The following is an 18,281-nucleotide window of genomic DNA, read 5'->3' as shown; positions in this document are numbered from 1 at the left end:
GATGGTTGCTTCTATTACAACAATTTGATCTAACTATTGTTGATAAGCCTGGCAAGGAAAATGTTGTTGCTGACTTCCTATCGAGAATGAATCTGCTTGTAGGTGAAGAAGGAATGGTGGATGACCAGTTACCAAATGAGCATTTGTTTTCTATTTTAGTTCTCTCCCAATGGTTTGTTGAGATAGCAAACTATTTGGTATTAGCACAGTTCCCACCAAACTTTCCCTCCAAAGAAAAGAGTAAGATAGTTAGAAAGAGCGCCCCCTTCACCTGGATTGGGGGAAATCTGTTCAAACTTGGCCCAGATCAAATCTTAAAAAGGTGTGTAAGGGAAGAGGAAGTCTTTGACATCCTTCTAACTTGTCATGATGGGCCTTGTGGAGGTCACTTTGCAGCAAAAAGGACATCATTCAAAGTGTTGCAAGCAGGCTATTATTGGCCTACTCTTCGTCAGGATGTGAAAAAATATATTAGTCAGTGTGATCGATGCCATAGGATGGGAAAGCCTACTCCAAGAGATGAAATACCCCTACAACCTCAAGTGAATTTTGAGCCATTTGATAAGTGGAGCATGGACTTCATTGGGCCTATCAACCCTCCTTCAAAGCAAAAACAACACATCATTGTGTGCACTAATTATTTGACTAAGTGGGCCAAAACCAAGGTAATTAAGGCAACAACAGAAGAGAAGGTGGCTGAGTTCCTAAGGGAGAATATATTCTACAAATTTGGGTACCCTAGGGAGCCAATCACAGTCCAATGCAGCCAGTTTACCTCCAGCATGATTGAAGAACTACTAAGCCATCACAAAATCAAGCATAGGACCTCCACTCCTTATCGTCCACAAGCTAATGGGCAAGTGGAAGTGACCAATAGGGCACTGGAGAACATGTTAATGAAGGAAGTGAGCAACAACAGGAAGGATTGGGCAGAGAGACTAGTTGAGCCCACATAGGCCTATAATACAACATGGAAGACCACCACTAGATTTACACCCTATGAGCTGGTCTATGGTAAAAAGGTTGTGTTGTCCATTGAATTTTAATATAACACATTGAGAATGCCAGCCCAACTAGATTTAGATCTCAGTCATGCACAGAAAGAAAGGTTGTTACATTTGAATGGCTTGGATGAATTCAGAATTGAGGCCCTCCTACATATAGAGATACTTTAGCTTCCGAGGAAGATCTGGCATGACAAGCACATCAAGGAGAAGCAATTTTAAGAAGGAGACTGGGCGTTGCTATATGATTCCAAGTTTAAATATTTCAAGGGAAAGCTAAGGACAAGATGGCTTGGACCTTATGTGGTGGAAAGATGCCATGACAATGGTTCAGTGCAAATCAAAACTATTGATGAAGAAGCCATTCCATTTCTAGTTAATGGACACAGATTGAAAATTTACAGGAGGCCTTTATCAAAACAAGAGTTCATTGACAGTATCAATAAGACAGTGATGATGGTAGAGCAAGTTCCATCTCCTCCCTCATCATGTCACTGAAAAAGGGAAAAAAAACGAATAAGGATTCAGGTGAAAACCTCCATGAGGCGCCTGAGTCCCATATTTGGGTTGAAAGCCTCATAAGGCAGCCCAAGGCTAAGAAAATGGAAAAGAGTAAGAAGATCCTTGGGTGAAAACCTTCCTTGAGACGCCTAGGGTAGATATCTAGGGTGAAAACCTCTCTGAGGCAGCCTAGGTGTTTCTTTAAAAAAACATAATAATAAAAGAAAAAAACATAATTGTTATTTGTAGGTGGGAGAAAAATACAAGCAAGGAGAAAAGAGAAGATCCAGAGGGAACCCCGCCTCACATATATTCATCTCCTCAACTCCTTACCATGCATCCCTCCATCAATTATATTGTTTCTCACTTCATTGCTTCAATACAGGTGAAGATTGTGTTTTCTAACAGAATCACCTCATCCATTACCATCATCCTTGCATCCACATACACTCCTACTCCCTTTGTCCATTCATTACAACATCCTCACAGCACCATCCAACAACATGATCAAGAAATTCTAAGGGAGACACCAAACATTGTGAAGTGGTAATCCAGGAGCTCCATAGCAGCAGCAACATCAACTCTAGGAGCTTCACAACAACAGCAACATCAGATCTAATAGCTCCATAGCAGCAGCAACATCAGATCCAGGAGCTCCACAACAGCAGTAACAACAACAGCTCTTTAGTCATAGACACCTCCAAAAGCCAAGAAACCATCAACAAATAGCAAAGGAGGAGCATGAATGACCAGCAATGGTGCCTCTGATCTTTGACAACTACAAAATGGCATCAAGACCACAGGTAAGTATCCTACTCACTCACTCATATGCATCATTTGATCAAAAGTTGTAAAGGTTAAGAGGTAGTTGGTTTATAAGTGAAAAGGTGGCAAAAAGGAAATTGTTTAATAAGTCAAAAAAGAATGCAAGAGTCCATAGATACAGTATTGTTATGGCAACCATTTGAGAATGCTTGAAGAATTAAGATTTGGGGTAGAAAAACCAGTTCACCAAAGACTCAACATACCCTATTTCTTGATGCAATCATTCATAGACTCCAACAACAAAGTAAAGGAAGAGAATTCCCAATAGTTAGTTCACCATGGATTGATCGAGATCCTCATTAAGGATGCCCTCCAAAGCCTCAGGATCCCCATAACATGGTCAGTCTTCAAAGACTTACCAACAGAGGATGAAATCAAAACCCTCACCTATGATGTTAATCCTTCTGTCAATGAGGAGGAGGCAAAACAACAAGAAGAAGATACAAAGCTAGATAGGGATGAGATGGGTGAAGAAGAAACTAATACATAGGAACATGCTGAAAGAAGACAAGGAGGTTGATGCTAAAACAAGAGGAGGAAACAAAGGAAGAAACTGATGGAGATGTGAAAGAACAAAAAAAGGAAGAAGATAAGAAAAATAGAGAGTACAACTGCAGGAAAATAAAGACCAAATAGCATATATGGCCAGCCTCTCCTTGGAGGCCATCCAGTGTAAGATGCTAGCTAAATCCTATACTCTTTACCTCAGAGAACAATGGCTGCAATTTCAGATTAAAACACTAGCACAAAGGAGCACCATGGCATTTCAGGACTATAGAAAGTTTATTGATCTTTGTGATCAAAGTGCACTAAATGGTGGGACCAAAATGGCTGAATTTTACTTGCATAACATGGCCGTCACAGATATGAACATTTGGGACCCTAATGCAGAGCTAGGAGATCTACAATTAATGGCTTTGGCATCATCGATGAACCATGAGAAGTCAAGGGTTGTAGAGATGAAAATAATATCATCCAGAGAGCGAAATAAACCTCTTTTTATCAAGGCTAAAAAGTCAAATCCCATGGCCCTAATCAGCACCCATAATCTAATTGCAAATGATCCTCAGCTAGCACTTAGATAGCTTGCTGCCCAAGAGCAAGAAATTTCACATTTTGAGGATATGTTTAGTCTGCTAAGATATGATAATATACATTCCTGCTAAAGGAGATGAATCACTGCCACACAGCTTGAAGATCAGAGAATATCACTTCCCTCAAAGGTTGAGAGAGGCACTCAGTAAGACACCTATGTATAAGAAATCAATGCAAAGGTTGAAGGTCAATTGGATAGGCCTAAAACTCAATCCACCACTACTTGTAGGGATGCTAGAAGGGAGAAAAGAAGAAGAGGAACAAAGGCAGTGGGAAGAAGTAGAAAGGAAAGAACGCTTCTATAAACAAGAAGAAGAGACCACAGCAGAAGAATGGGATATCAGAGAGGCTACGAGAGCGATGAAGGACATGGAAATTGACTAAGTTGCTCAGAGGATGAGAAACACTTTCAGTAGGGGGGTGATGATGAGCCTCATCATTGAGTAATTATATGGGCCTTAATTGGCCTTGATTCACCTCCTAGCTTAGTCAAACCAACTATTCTCACAACTTATTGCATACATTTGATTATATTTTGTTTACGAAATGAGTTAGTGTTGGATATGTTTCTTTGTGGACTAATGGGCATGAAATGCATGAATAAAGGATAAAAGCAAGGAAAATGTAGGTATAAAGGATAAAAGCAAGGAACTTTGGCAAAGATCTTGGTAAAATAGAATGGGACAAGGGAGAGTAGTTATAGGATATAAATCATCCTCATTTACTACCCCTCCATTCGAATATTCCACCATTAGCTCGGAATGCACATAGCCATCACTTTGAAGACTAAAAGATAGCCAAGCAAGGGAAAGGGACAAAAAATGATTTATCTTAAGTTGGGAGCCAAGCCTCCCTAATGGGAAGGAAGTCATTAGAGACTTCAAATGTATAAATAGAGAGGCTTAGGACCTCAGTAGAATTCAGAATTCTATTGTAAAACTCTATTTTATTTTTGAGCTGCAAATACTTGTGATAGTTTTCTCTGCAATCCATGGTTTTTCTAATAAGAATGAGTTATGTTTAAGCCAGCTCTGAGTTAACTCTGAGGGTTGAAGCTCTTGGGTTAGGGCCCTACGCAAGAAACCAAAGCTCCTCTTCATTGTCATATCCACTAGCATAAGAGTTATGTTCTATTTATTTGCTTAAGAAGTTTCACGGTTTGCTATTTCTTTTGCTCAAGTAGTTTTTTTGCTCTGATTCATTTGTTTAAGTAGCTTTCTGGTTCTGTTGATTTGTTTGAATAGCTTACTGTTTCTGTTCATTTGCTTCAATAGTTTCATTGGATTTAAGTTTACTTCCATTTGTGTTTTTTTAATTGATAGGTTAGTTAGAGGAAAATATTATTATCAACTTGTGCATAGGTGTCTTGGCCTCATCTCCTCCCTCTGGGACCATGACTTGAGGCAGAGACCCTTTAGCAACCCCAAAAACATAGGTCTCTAGTTCTTGCATCGGCTATGGAGTTCATTGTTTAAAGCAGTTGTTTTTTCACCCGCACTGGTTCTCTTTGTCATTTTCATTTGAAACCAGCACGTTCCTCATGCATCACTTCATCGTCGTCCGATCAACAACAAACCTTCACAATCACCATCTGATTCACTATTTTCTCCAACTACTGCCTTGCGTGGAGTCCACCACTCATTTTATGAGCTTTAAGTCCCCACTGTCGATCTGCCTCGCTTCATCCGACTGTAGGTTTTAACCCCATACAGAAATTACCTGCATACGAATTCTAAATCACAGAAAAATAAACAATGCGAGAGCATAACACATAAAACACATATACACAGAGATTTTCCCCTGGATCCCAAAACCGGGACAACCAGCTTGATTTTTCATTATATTCCTTTCATTGTTACAATACGTATGTATACATGCCGAAGCATCCAATACCATGGACCGAAAAACCATCGCGTCCAAAACCATGGACCGAAAACCATAGGTAGGTTCGCCCAACCTAATATAGGGTCCAAAATTTTTTTTTCCCGGGGCACTGCCTCGGACCCCGTAGAGGGGGGCTACCCGCCCCCCTCAAACCCCCGGACAGGGGGGGCTGCTGGCCCCCCTGTGACCCCCCCGCTGCGCAATCGATGCAACGAAGGGGGGGCTCCGCCCCCCCTCTAACCCCTCGGTTCACTACGAAGGTTAGTCGTGGAAAGAATATAACACAACCCAACAATATCCCACTTGTTGTTTTCTTTCCACAGGGGACCACAAGAGAGTTTAGTCATTTTTCCAGCCCTGAAATGCCCATTGTTTCTATACACCAAGAGAACTTCTCAGAGCCCACAGATTTTGTCAATGCATCTGCAGTATTCTTCAAAGTTTCCACCTTTACCAGCAACACCTTTTTGTCTTCTATCATATCCCTCACAAAGTGATACTGAACATCAATGTGCTTTGTCTTTGAATGATAAGTAGGGTTCTTTGCCAAGAAAATTGCACTTTGGCTATCACAGTCTATTCTTATAGCTCCCTATACTAACCCCATACCTGAACACAATCTCTGCAACCAAATTGCTTCCTTGCTTACATGAGTGGCTGCCATGTATTCTGCCTCTGTAGTTGATAGTGCCACTGCAGATTGTTTCTTACTCATCCAACTGACAACACCTCCAAATAGGTTAAACACATACCCACTTGTAGATCTTCTCTGATCCAGATCTCCAGCCCAGTCTGCATCAACAAAGCCACGAATATCCAACACGCTGTCCAATCCTAGTCTTCCTTGGTAGCACAAACCATAATCACTAGTGCCACGCAAATACCTGAAAACCCGCTTCACTGCTATCCAGTGCTCCTTCCCTGGTTTTGATAAAAACCTGGTCAACACTCCCACTGCATGTGCAATGTCTGGTCTAGTACAGACCCTTGCATACATCAGGCTACCGACTGCACACACATATGGAACACGGGACATGTCCTCTTCCTCTTCTTGTGTCTTGGGACACTGTTCAGCAGATAACCTCACACCTACAGGAATAGGAACCTTCACCGGTTTAATATCCTGCATATTAAACCTCTGCAGTATTGTCTCAACATACTTCCTCTGCTTTAACCAGAGCTTCCTCTTTGCCCGATCTCTTTTAATTTCCATGCCCAAAATATAGTTTGCAGCACCAAGATCTTTCATGTCGAATTTGGAGGACAATTGGGTCTTCAAATCCTGAATAATTTCTTTGTCATTTCCAACTAGCAACATATCATCCACATACAAGACCAGATAAATAACATGGTCACCAATTAATTTAAAATACACACAGTGATCTGCTTTGCTTCTGGTGAAGCCAAGTCCCCGTATAAATGTATCAAATTTCTGATACCACATCCTTGGTGACTGTTTTAACCCATACAGAGACTTCTTTAACTTGCATACCAGTTCTTTCTTACCCTTCAACACAAAGCCTTCAGGTTGCTTCATGTAGATTTCCTCTTCCAAACCCCCGTGAAGAAATGATGTCTTCACATCCATCTGTTCTACCTCAAAATCAAAAGCAGTAGCAAAAGATAAAAGTAACCTAATAGAAGTTACCTTAGCAATAGGAGAAAAAATATCACCAAAATCAATTCCCGGCACCTGGGAATAACCTTTTGCTACCAACCGAGCTTTGTATTTCTCCACCTTCCCTTCTACATTTGTCTTCTTTTTGAACACCCATTTGCTACCAATGGGTTTCCTTCCAGCTGGCAACTCCACCAGATCCCAAGCCTCATTTTTGTGCAAAGATGCCATTTCATCGATGATGGGTTCTTTCCAGAGTTTTCCATCCTCTGAATCTACTGCTTCCTTCACAGTTTTGGGATCATCATCAGTAACAGACAAAGAAAAATTTGAACAGAAATCAGAAGGACTATACCTTTCTGGCTGCCTTCTTTCTCGAACTGATCTTCTCACAGCTGGAGTTTGTGGCTCTTCATCTTCTGATTCCTCCTCTACTGCAGAGTCTGATTCTTCCTCCTTTAGCTCAAATTCTATCTTTTCAGGTTCCTTTGGTTGGACTTCATGTTTAATAACATCTTTTACCTCTCTGAACACCACATCTCGGCTGTACACAACCTTCCGTGTGACTGGGTTCCAAAGCTTATAACCCTTTAAACCATCCTTATACCCAATAAAGATGCACTTTTCAGATTTACTATCCAACTTGGTTCGTTCCTCCTTTTGGAACATGTACATATGCATCACATCCAAATACCCTCAGATGTGAAAGAGAGGGTTTCTTACCAGTCCATACTTCTTATGGAGTCTTATCCTCCAATGCTGATGAAGGTGACCTGTTGACCATGTAACATGCAGTATCCACCGCCTCTGCCCAGAATTCCTGTCCTAACCTGGCACCACTAAGCATGCTTCTTGCCCTTTCCATCAACGTCTTGTTCATTCTTTCTGTGACTCCATTTTGCTGAGGTGTATATGGAGTAGTCTTCTGCCGTGCTATACCACACTTCTCACATAATTCTTCAAATTCCTTGCTGCAAAACTCTCCACCATTATCTTTCCTCAACACCTTTATCTTCTTCTCTGTCTGATTTTCCACCAGAGCCTTAAATTCTTTAAACTTGTCAAAGACTTCAAATTTCTTCTTAAGGAAATATATCCATGTATTCCTTAAGAAGTCATCTATAAATGATACATAGTACACAGACTTACCCAGTGATGGAACTTTCACAGGTCCAAACACATCACTGTGCACAAGCTCTAATATTTGTTTCGCCCTCTTAGCACCAGAGAGGAAACTCACCCGATTCTGCTTCCCATATACACAATTTTCACAGAAATCAAAATCCAGAGAGCTATTACTCATACCTTTTACCATACCTTTACCATGAAGTATTCGAAGGCCCTTCTCTCCAATATGTCCAAGCCTTTGATGCCACAACATGGTCTTCTCTCCAGAGACCACTAGATTTTCAGCTCCACTTTCAGGAACCACAGAACTGTTGCACCCATCAACAACAGTGCTACCTTGCAGCTTGTACAGAATTCTAGTCCGAACTCCCCACATCAATACCAGTGGTCCCCGAACCCTCTTGCAGGTATCCTTCTTGAACACTGTTTTTACACTTGTATCATCCAACTTGCTTACAGAAATCAGATTTCTGGCCAATGCAGGAATATGCAGAACACCCGGAAGTGTTCTAACCCTTCCACCTTGCAACTTCAACTTTACTTTTCCACGACCAATGATTCTAGCCTTCCTATCATCTCCTAAGAAGACATCACCACCATCGTATTTCTCATACTTGCAAAACCACTCTCTATGGGGAGTGAAGTGAAAGGATGCACCTGAGTCAATCAACCATGCCTCATGGTCTACATGTGTACTTGAAGAAGCCAAGTACACATCCCCACCTTCATCTGAAGTGGTTTTCGCCTCTGCAGAAGGAGCATCATCAGATCCCTTTCCTTTAACAGGAGCTTTAGATTTACAGTCCCTTTTGAAGTGCCCTTCCTTTCTGCATTTCCAACACACCACCTTTACAAGTTTTCTTGGAGATTTAGATCTCCCACTCGATGACTTATTTTTGTTTCTATTCTGGGATCATCCTCATACAGACAAGGCATCACGATTCTGGCTCTACATATTTTTCCGTCTCATCTCCTCCGTCAGCAAGGCTGAGACTATTTCATCAAATTGCAAAGCAGTTACATTGCTACCTATTGCAATAACCAAACTATCCCACGAATCTGGTAGAGAACACAACAAACTGATCCACTTATCTTCATCTAAAATTTTAATATCAACAGACGCTAACTAACTTACCACAGTACTAAATGTGTTCAGATGCTTTGTCACCGAGTCTCCATCTTTCATCCTCAGGTTATACAGCTTTCTCCGCAGGAACAGTTTATTCACCAGAGACTTAGATTGGTACAAACTCCCTAACTTGTCCCATAAAGCCTTCCCTGTAGCTTCCCCTGATACATTCGGTAATACTGAATCTGAGACACACAATCGTATTGTTCTCTTTGCCTTCTGATCCAACTTCTTCCATTCTTCATCGGTCATTCCCGTTGGTTTAGTACCTGGATCTACCACGATCCACTGATCTTTATACACCAACACATCCTCCATCTTGAGTGTCCACAACTCAAAACTCTGACCATTGAACTTCTCGATCTCTATCTTTCCGCTGCTCGCCATCTTCTTTCACCACTAGAATCGATCTCGTAGATCTCCCACTGAACAGGGTCTACCACAGGCCCGAGCGAAACCACTCAGCATCAAAGGCGTCCCCTTGAAGCCAAAACAGCTCTGATACCAAATGTAGGTTTTAACCCCGTACAGAAATTACCTGCATACGAATTCTAAATCACAGAAAAATAAACAATGCGAGAGCATAACACATAAAACACATATACACAAAGATTTTCCCCTGGATCCTAAAACCGGGACTACCAGCTTGATTTTTCATTATATTCCTTTCAATGTTACAATACATATTTATACATGCCAAAGCATCCAATACCATGGACCGAAAAACCATCGCGTCCAAAACCATGGACCGAAAACCATAGGTAGGTTTGCCCAACCTAATATAGGGTCCAAAAAAATTTTTTCCCAGGGCACTGCCCCGGACCCCGTAGAGTGAGGCTACCCACCCCCGTCAAACCCCCAGACAGGGGGGCCTGCCGCCCCCCCACTGCACAATAGGCGCAATGAAGGGGGGGCTTCACCCCCCCTCTAACCCCCCCGCTGCACAGTTGGCGCAATGAAGGGGGGGCTCTGCCCCCCCCCTCTAACCCCCCAATTCACTACATAGGTTAGTCGTGGAAAGAATATAACACAACCCAACACCGACACCCATCACATCACCTCCACACCTTTAGGTTCTTTTAACCCCCATCGTTGATCTGCCTTGCCTAATTTGACGACCGTCACTTCACCCAATCGCCAACTAGCTTGGCTGATCTCCACCATTGATCAACCCCTCCTGATTCAACATCCATCATGCAATCTCTCGTGGATTAGTGCACGAACGTTTTCCACAAAAGTGGTTTTCTCGTGCTACGTGTCACAGAGTAAGGCTAATCGCATGAAATTTCCAAAAACTATTTACAGCTTGAAGGGCATGCGAGAAACTACTTACCACCTTAGAAACCTGCTCCCTCATTTCTGCATGTTTCTTTTCCCCGCGATGTGATCTCTGCCATCCATCACTTGACTTTACACATGTGATAAGATCTCAGCCATCCATCGCTCCTATTAGCCTCATCCATCTAATCTCTTGACTTAACCCACATGATATGATCTCCACAGTTCATCGTGTGTGTTCATACTCTTCATCCATCTAGTTGCTTAACCCTTTGTGATAAGACCTTAGTCGTTCATCCTATTCATTAACGCTGTTCACCCATCTATCTACATAACCTCCTGCGATCTAATCTCTGCCATTCATTTGCCTTTGACCTGACTGATCCAATGGTTCTTACGCACTATTGCTCCCTCACGTCCTCCTTTCACTAATTTCGTCCTCCTATTATTTTTTCATCTTGAAACCCGATTTAGCCTAAATTTCTTTGTTACAATTTAGTCTAGTTTTGATGCTCTTTACTTCTGCAACTTAGATAATTAGCATTAGGTTAGTGTTAATTTAGCAATTCTGCTTGGCATAGCTATTTAATTGGTTAGTTAGGTTATGGTGTAAGTTTAGCATTTCATGTTGTTTTCTTAATTACTGCAGTAGAGTAGCTCTCTCTTAAAATAGGTTTTCTCTCCTTCCATCAAAGAATTAAGCTTCTTCTAACCCTATAGAAGTTTGGCTTGGAACCCCTAGGGTCTCTTGCTAGACAAATAGTGACAACAGGAAAGACCTTCACTTCTACTTGTGCATATAGCACTATCACATCCAAGTTTGTACGAACCCCAGGTTGATAAGTAAAGCTGGTAGCACTAGGAGTTACAGCGTTATTGTTGCAATACCTAGGCTCATCAGCCACCTAGGCCTATAATACTACCTGGAATACCACCACTGGATTCACACCCTATGAGTTGGTCTATGTGAAAAAGGCCCTATTGTCCATTGAATTTGAGTACAATACATTGAAGATGGCAGCCCAACTAGATCTAGATCTCAACAGTGAACAAAAAGAGAGATTTCTTCTGCTAAATGGGTTATATGAGTTCAAAATGCAGGCCCTCCTACACACAGAGGTAACTCAAATTCAAAGGAAGATCTGGCATGACAAGAACATCAAGGACAAGCAATTTAAAGAAGGTGATTGGGCTTTGTTATATGATTCCAGATATAAATAATTTAAGGGAAAGTTAAGGAATAGATGGGTCGGGCCTTATGTCATAGAGAAATGTCATGATAATGGTTCAGTGTAGATTAGAACCATAGATGCAGAGGCCATTCCTTTACTTGTTAATGGGCACAAATTGAAAGCTTACAAAAGGTGATCGTCAAAGCAAGAGTTCATTGATGGTATCAACAAAACAATGATGGTGGGGGAGAAAGTCTCAACTCCTACTTCATCAAGTCCCTGATAAAAAGAAAAAAGAAAAAAGAAAAATAAGGAGACTCAGGTGAAAACCTCCATGAGGCACCTAAGTCCCACTTTTGGGTTGAAAACCTCTTGAAGCATCCCAATGGTGTCAAAAAAGAAGAAGAGAGAAATAAAAATATCGCTACGTGAAAACCTCTCTTGAGGCACCCAGGGAAAGAAACTAGGATGAAAACCTCTCTTGAGGCACCCATGGAAAGCAGCTAGGATGAAAACCTCTTGGAGGTAGACTAGTTGATTTTCAAAAAAATATAAATAAAAAAAAAAAGAGAAAAGAAAAATTATGAAAATATTGTTTGCAGGTCAGTAGGAAGACAATCAGAGCAACAATAGAGAATAAAAAGGGACCTATTCATCTCATATTTTCATTTCTCCATTCATTATCCTTCATCATTCCACCATTCCTTTCATTTTTTCACTCATTCTCCTCAGTTTGCAAGGGTTCTGTGTTTTCTACAGGATTCCTTGTAAACCTACAAGATCCCATGAAAACCTACAGGATGATCCTGCAAGAATTACAGTGGCTTGGGAATCCTAAAAGAAGTAACCCTAGAGCAAGTAAATGACCTTCCCATGTGAAAGAAATAAATTCCTACATCACCATCTCATTACCATACCTCTATCCACCTTGATCACCCCTGCATTCATCAAAAAAATCAGTTTCAAAAAAATTACAGTTGTCAAGAAAAAAACACAGAGAAAAATATGAAGACACGGAGAAAAGGGACAACACCTAAAGGTTATCTTTTACCATTCAAAAACCCCTAGGTCTCCTCTCTTCCCATGCTAATCATCCTCAGGCCCCAAAAGTAGAATATTATTAAAAATTTTGAGGAAGAAGCAACTATAGGACATCGTGTAGGAAACCCTGTAGCAGCATATCCCACAAAACATAAATCATAGGTTGCAACAAGTTTCAAGCATTGAGATCCAAAGGTAGAAGAAGCTCCTCTAGAGCCTAGCATCAACAGCATCATCATCATCATCAACACTAGGTACTTGCACATCAAAGAAAATCATCAAAGGACAATAAAAAAAGAGAGGAGAAATCACATGCAGCCAACATACAGAAAATACCTCATTTCTTTAAAAACTGCAGCAAGGTATTGTTACCATAGGTAAGTATCTCGCTTCCACTCTCTCATTTACATAATGTGGTCAAAAGATGTAAAAAATGTCAATGAGTTGGTTTATAAGCGAAAGGTGGCCAGTTGACTTGGCCACCTTTGTTCAGTCAATAAGGACAAAATAGTTAGTCCTCACACACATGGTAGCAGTCAAGTCAAAGAAAAGGAGGATGAGGTTGAAAGAAGTTAAGACTACGGATGCTCAAAGTGGGAGTTGATTACGAGGTGAGGAGAATGATGATGTGGTAGTGGGACCAATGGTCCAAAAATAGATATTCATACCTCAGCTGCCAGCACACCACCTCACTCGAATCAACCATAAGAGGAAATAAACATTGATCCCCATGCATAGACGCATTCACATTCTCAAGTCTCACACTAGGAAAGTTTATCTTGGCCCTCCAACAGGCTAGAGGAGAGGTAAATTTCATTTTTTTTCTTACGCATGACCACCTACAGGATCCCATAGGAATCCTATAGAATATAGTCAGGCAGTCTATAGGATTGGTAGTGAGAAATTTCAGAGGGAGAAAAATAGGGGTTGGCTACATCAAGCATTGCAAAGAGGTAGGCTATACATTTTCTCCTATTTTTCCAAGTGAGAGAAACAAAAAAATCCTCTAGTTTGTTGAAATTGATTGCAGTAAAAGGTAATTGGATCCACATAAATTTCAGTTCAATTTCCTCCTTCATTATAATTTTGTATCAAACATATATACTCCTCCATCCATCAAACAAAATGATAGGGGTGTTTAATAGATGGGAGCCCATCAACACTGTGAGGATTCACCAACACCCTCCTATGCTAGAAATATTCACGTGGCATAATTGAATGGGTTTCTTTGAGAAATTAAGGGGGTATGATGATTAAGTAGCCAAATACTTTTCTCTTTCCCTCATTCAACTAACTAGGACCAGGTGGGATCCAGTATTGTAGCAATAATGCTACAACTCCTGGAGCTCCCTTCTTTAATTTTATCAACCCGGTTGTTCGTAACAAACTTGGAAGCGACTGTGCTGTATGCACAAGTACTAGCTCTTGCTGCAGCTGTCACTTGGTCAGCTGGTACAAGTTCGCTAGGGGCTCAAGCCAACTTCTATGAGCTCTTAGAAGAAGCCTTTTAACTGATGGATGAAAGCTAACTCAAAGGAAGCTAATCTACTTGCAGAAAGGAACTGAAAGCCAACAAGGAACGCAAACCCTAATTCTACCAGCTAGTCCTACTGATGCAAAGATGGGAATGCAAACTACTGAAAGAGATGACATTACTTCTATGAAGGTAAGATGCATGTGTCTAGACTACTTCTACCTGAAGAAAACATCTTTTTGTATTTTTGAATAAGTTATTTAGAACTATCATGCATGTGCTTTTAACTGGCTTTTTACTGTGTAGAGGCGGGTCACGGAGGAGAAATGCTTGGAAGAGGTCGGGAAGGCTCAGAGAGGGTCTAAGGAGTTCTTAACATCCTTCCAAAGAGTTTCACAAAGTTTGGTTGCCAAGAAACCGCGTTTATGAGCTTCTACAGGAAGTCTGCAGGGGTTCTACAGGATGTTTCAGAATTTCTACAGGATGTTCAGTAATTCCTACAGGATGTTCTACGATTGGGTTTTGGATGATGGGTGAGTGGAAGAGGCTGCATGGATGGATAGGGAGGTAGGAGAGGGGTTTGTAATGACTTAGTGACAGAGAGATGAGGTGATGAGAGGGTGTGTAAAGCTAGGTTGTCTTAAGGAGGGCAGACGGAATGGAAGGCCAAAAAGGTAGGATGACGTGGGCAGTAGAGTAGTTGTGAGACGAGGGGTCTAATTTGGAGATTTGCAGTTGGCCTAAACGAAGCTTAGGAGGACAAGAGAATGTTGGAGATGCACTGCACAATATAAACTGAACCAAATCATCCACGTCCTGCACAATATCAAAATATTACTAATCTATCCTAACTGTTTAATGAAACCAATGAACAGAAACGTTATTTCTAAAGAGAACCATGTATGGTACTGAAACAAAAAACATTCAAAGAGGTCTGAGCGCATGGATAACTTCTACAAATGAAAATATTGCACCAAAGACTGCATGAATAAGCAAACCAATGCTTTTGGTTGGGAAGCACTGTCTGCAATTCCAGCCCCTAGAAAGAGGTGAAAATGAGAGTGCAGGCAACCCTTTTCTGGAACTTTTATCAATTCTAATCTCTTTAATCTATTCTAAACGTATGGAGCAACTCTATCTTCTAACAATGACCTACTTAACCACACCACGAAATCTAACTCAACAAACTGCGTTTCAAATGCATGTAAAGAAAACCATAATGCTGAAAGAAAAGATATCAATACAAAGGAAGGAGGCCCTAGGCTCTCAGGTTGGGCCCAACCCCGAGAGCTATGGCTCCTTTAGAAACTCAAAAATGAGATCAAATCTGACTGCTTCCCATTAAAAAATAATAATCATAAGTCAAAAGGTCTGCCAATGATGGCTACAAAAGAGAAAAAACAGAGCTAGCAGCTCGTAGTGCAGAATGTGCAACAGTTTTCCAGAAAAGTCCTTTTCGAAGGCTGAAGCCTTATCATTTATACATCACGAGGCCCCAAGCTGGCCTCCTAAATCTGTGGGACTCGGCTGACCAAACTGGGAGTGAACAGCTGCTTCCTCAAAATCTGTTTGGCTGCCTTCTAGATCCGGTTATGGTGGCTGTTGGATCTCGGAGTTGGGGGTGAAGATCCCGAGGAAGGCCATTTAATGCCGTGGATAGCCCTCCTATGAATCCTCAACCCCATCTTGGCTGTCTCCTAGCCCTTATCTGCTCAGTTTTGCTCCAACATGTGTCAAAAAACCTGAAATGAGCACGTGTTAGCCACCTAGGAATAGTGACTGCCCTTATTTGTACAAATGACATAAACATACTAAAAAATGATGCATAAGTTATGAAAAATGAAGGATTGAGCAGGGGTAGTTAGGCCAAATGAGCCCAAAATGTTACCAAATTTGGGGCTCATCATCACCCCCCAGCTAAAATGATTGCTCATCCTTGAGCAACTAATCCAGCTCCTCGTCCTTCATTGCTTTCACCGCCACCCTCACATCCTAGGCTTCTAAAGTAGTATCCTCCTCACTGGCATGGAACCTAGCCTTCCTTTCCACCTCTTCCCACTGCTTATGCTCGTCTTTTTCTGTGTTGCCTTCCATCAATCCTAAAAGCAAAGGTGGGCTTAGCTTGAGGCCAATCCAGCTGGCTTGGAGGTTCTGTATGGACTTCTTGTAGAGGGGCAACTGTGCTAGAGCTTCCCTCATTCGAGTTGGATTGTGATATTCTCTGATTTTGAGGCTGTGGGACAATGTGTTCCATCGGCGGGTGCAAGCATGAACACAGTTGTCCCCTAATAGTCGCTCCATATCCTCGAAATGTGCTATAGCCTGAGCCTGCTGATCCATGTATTTCAATAAGGTTTGAGGGTTGGTGGCTAAGTGTTGGTGGGCCGATACCAATGCAGTGGGATCCCTTGGCTCTGCTCTAATCAGCAGTGGCTCATGTAATTCTCGGTTCATGACCTCTTTGACCTCTGCTGCTCTCTTTTATTCATGGTTCAACCATAAGGCAAATGCCATTAACTACATATCTCCGACGACTGTGTTGGGATCCCATGAAGTCACATTAGGAAGGGCCAAATTATGGAGATAGAACTCCGATAGTTTGGCCTTGTCCTTTGATGAACTGCTATTGCATAACTCTGTGAACTGCTGGGGGTCCTGGATTTGGGAGATACCCCTCTGTGCCAATGCATTAATTTGAAATTGCAGCCACTGGTCCCGTAGGTATAGGCCATAAGATTTGGCCGGTTGTCTACATTGTAGGGCATCCATGGCCCAACTGGCCATGCAGGCCAGTTGTGCCTCTTTTTGCTGCAACTATTGTTTGAGAGCTTGTATCTCAATTTGTGCTTGCAGTTCCCTTTCCTGTAGATGCAAGGTTAGCTCCCCAAGACCAACTTGCAGTCCTTCTTTGCCTTGAGGTTCTGCTGTAGTGTCCCCTGATGATGTGCCCCTTTCTTTCCTCAGTTCCTGTAGCTGCAGTTTGAGTTTCTCATTCTCTTCCTGTAGGAATACCCGCTGGCAGTTTGCCACGTGTTTGGCCATAGCTAATTCTTTTCGTGCCTCCTTGAGTTGTTCCTCCAAGGGGCCTATGTCTGCCACTCCCTTTGATTTAGCTATCTTCATCCACGTGTGGGTTCTCACCCTTTCTTCCTCCAACGTAAAGAAAAGCGGCACTGTGAATTTCTATGGAATAATTTTTCCAGCCTCCAAAAAGTTATAATACGAGCTCAAGCTTGGCTGGGGACTAGGTTCCGGAATATGCTCTTCCTCTTCTTCCCTCGGTGGCTCTACTCTGTCTTCCCTAAGTGGTGATGTGGTTGCCTCTCCCTCCATTTTCTCTGTCTCCTTGAGCCGGGCCAATGTTTCCTGTAGAACGGCCTCAACATCCTGTAGCGCGGTTTTTGAAGCCAACCTATCCATTCTCTCCTTCCAAGCAGTTGTCTTCGAGCTCTCCCACTCATAAGTGACTGATATTTTTGAGGGGGACCTCTCCCTTGGCGAGGTAGGGGTGTCTTCTATAGTAATTGGGCTGCTGGATGGAGGTTGGGGACTGCCTGTTTTGATCCTCACACTTCTCCTTGCTTTGAAATACAGAGGGATATCCCTGTTTCGTTTTTCCCTCGGCTTGGGAGGGGTACTAAGGGTGGCCAGCACGGCTGCTGCCTCCCTTGCAAGGATTTCGACTGTCTTCTCCTTTGGTTTTCCTTTCTCAGGACTTTCTGTAGAAAGCCTTGTAGCGGCTGATTTCTGGCTTCCTTAGAAGCCGTTTTTGACTTTCCTGTAGAAACAGGTGGCACCGTTTTAGCCTGTTTGGCTGAGGGTGCTTTGTCTTTTGAGTTCGCTGATGCTGCTTTCGAGGTGCCTTTACTGACGTGGACTTGTTCAGTCTTTTCCACCCTACTTTGTAACCTTTTCTCCCTGGGTGTCAATGTAGGTTTGTCATCCTCCATTTCGGCAACCTGGTGTTTCTCTTGTTTCCCCTTTTGTTCTTTCTTCAGTGCTTTGGCCGTGGTTTCTTGGCCTTTCCCTTTCTTCTCTGCGTGTTTTGGTTCCTTCTCCTCGCTGCTGGAGGAGGTGAGCTCCTCGGTCAACATTTTGATGTTGCCATCCTTAGTTAAATTTCAGAAGGCTT

Source organism: Pinus tabuliformis, chromosome 6, assembly GCF_031772625.1.
Source record: "Pinus tabuliformis cultivar Carrire ecotype Pingquan chromosome 6, CPIR1, whole genome shotgun sequence".
Lineage (NCBI taxonomy): Eukaryota > Viridiplantae > Streptophyta > Pinopsida > Pinales > Pinaceae > Pinus > Pinus tabuliformis.
The sequence above is the reverse complement of the archived record's forward strand: the minus strand, read 5'-3'. Positions refer to the sequence as shown.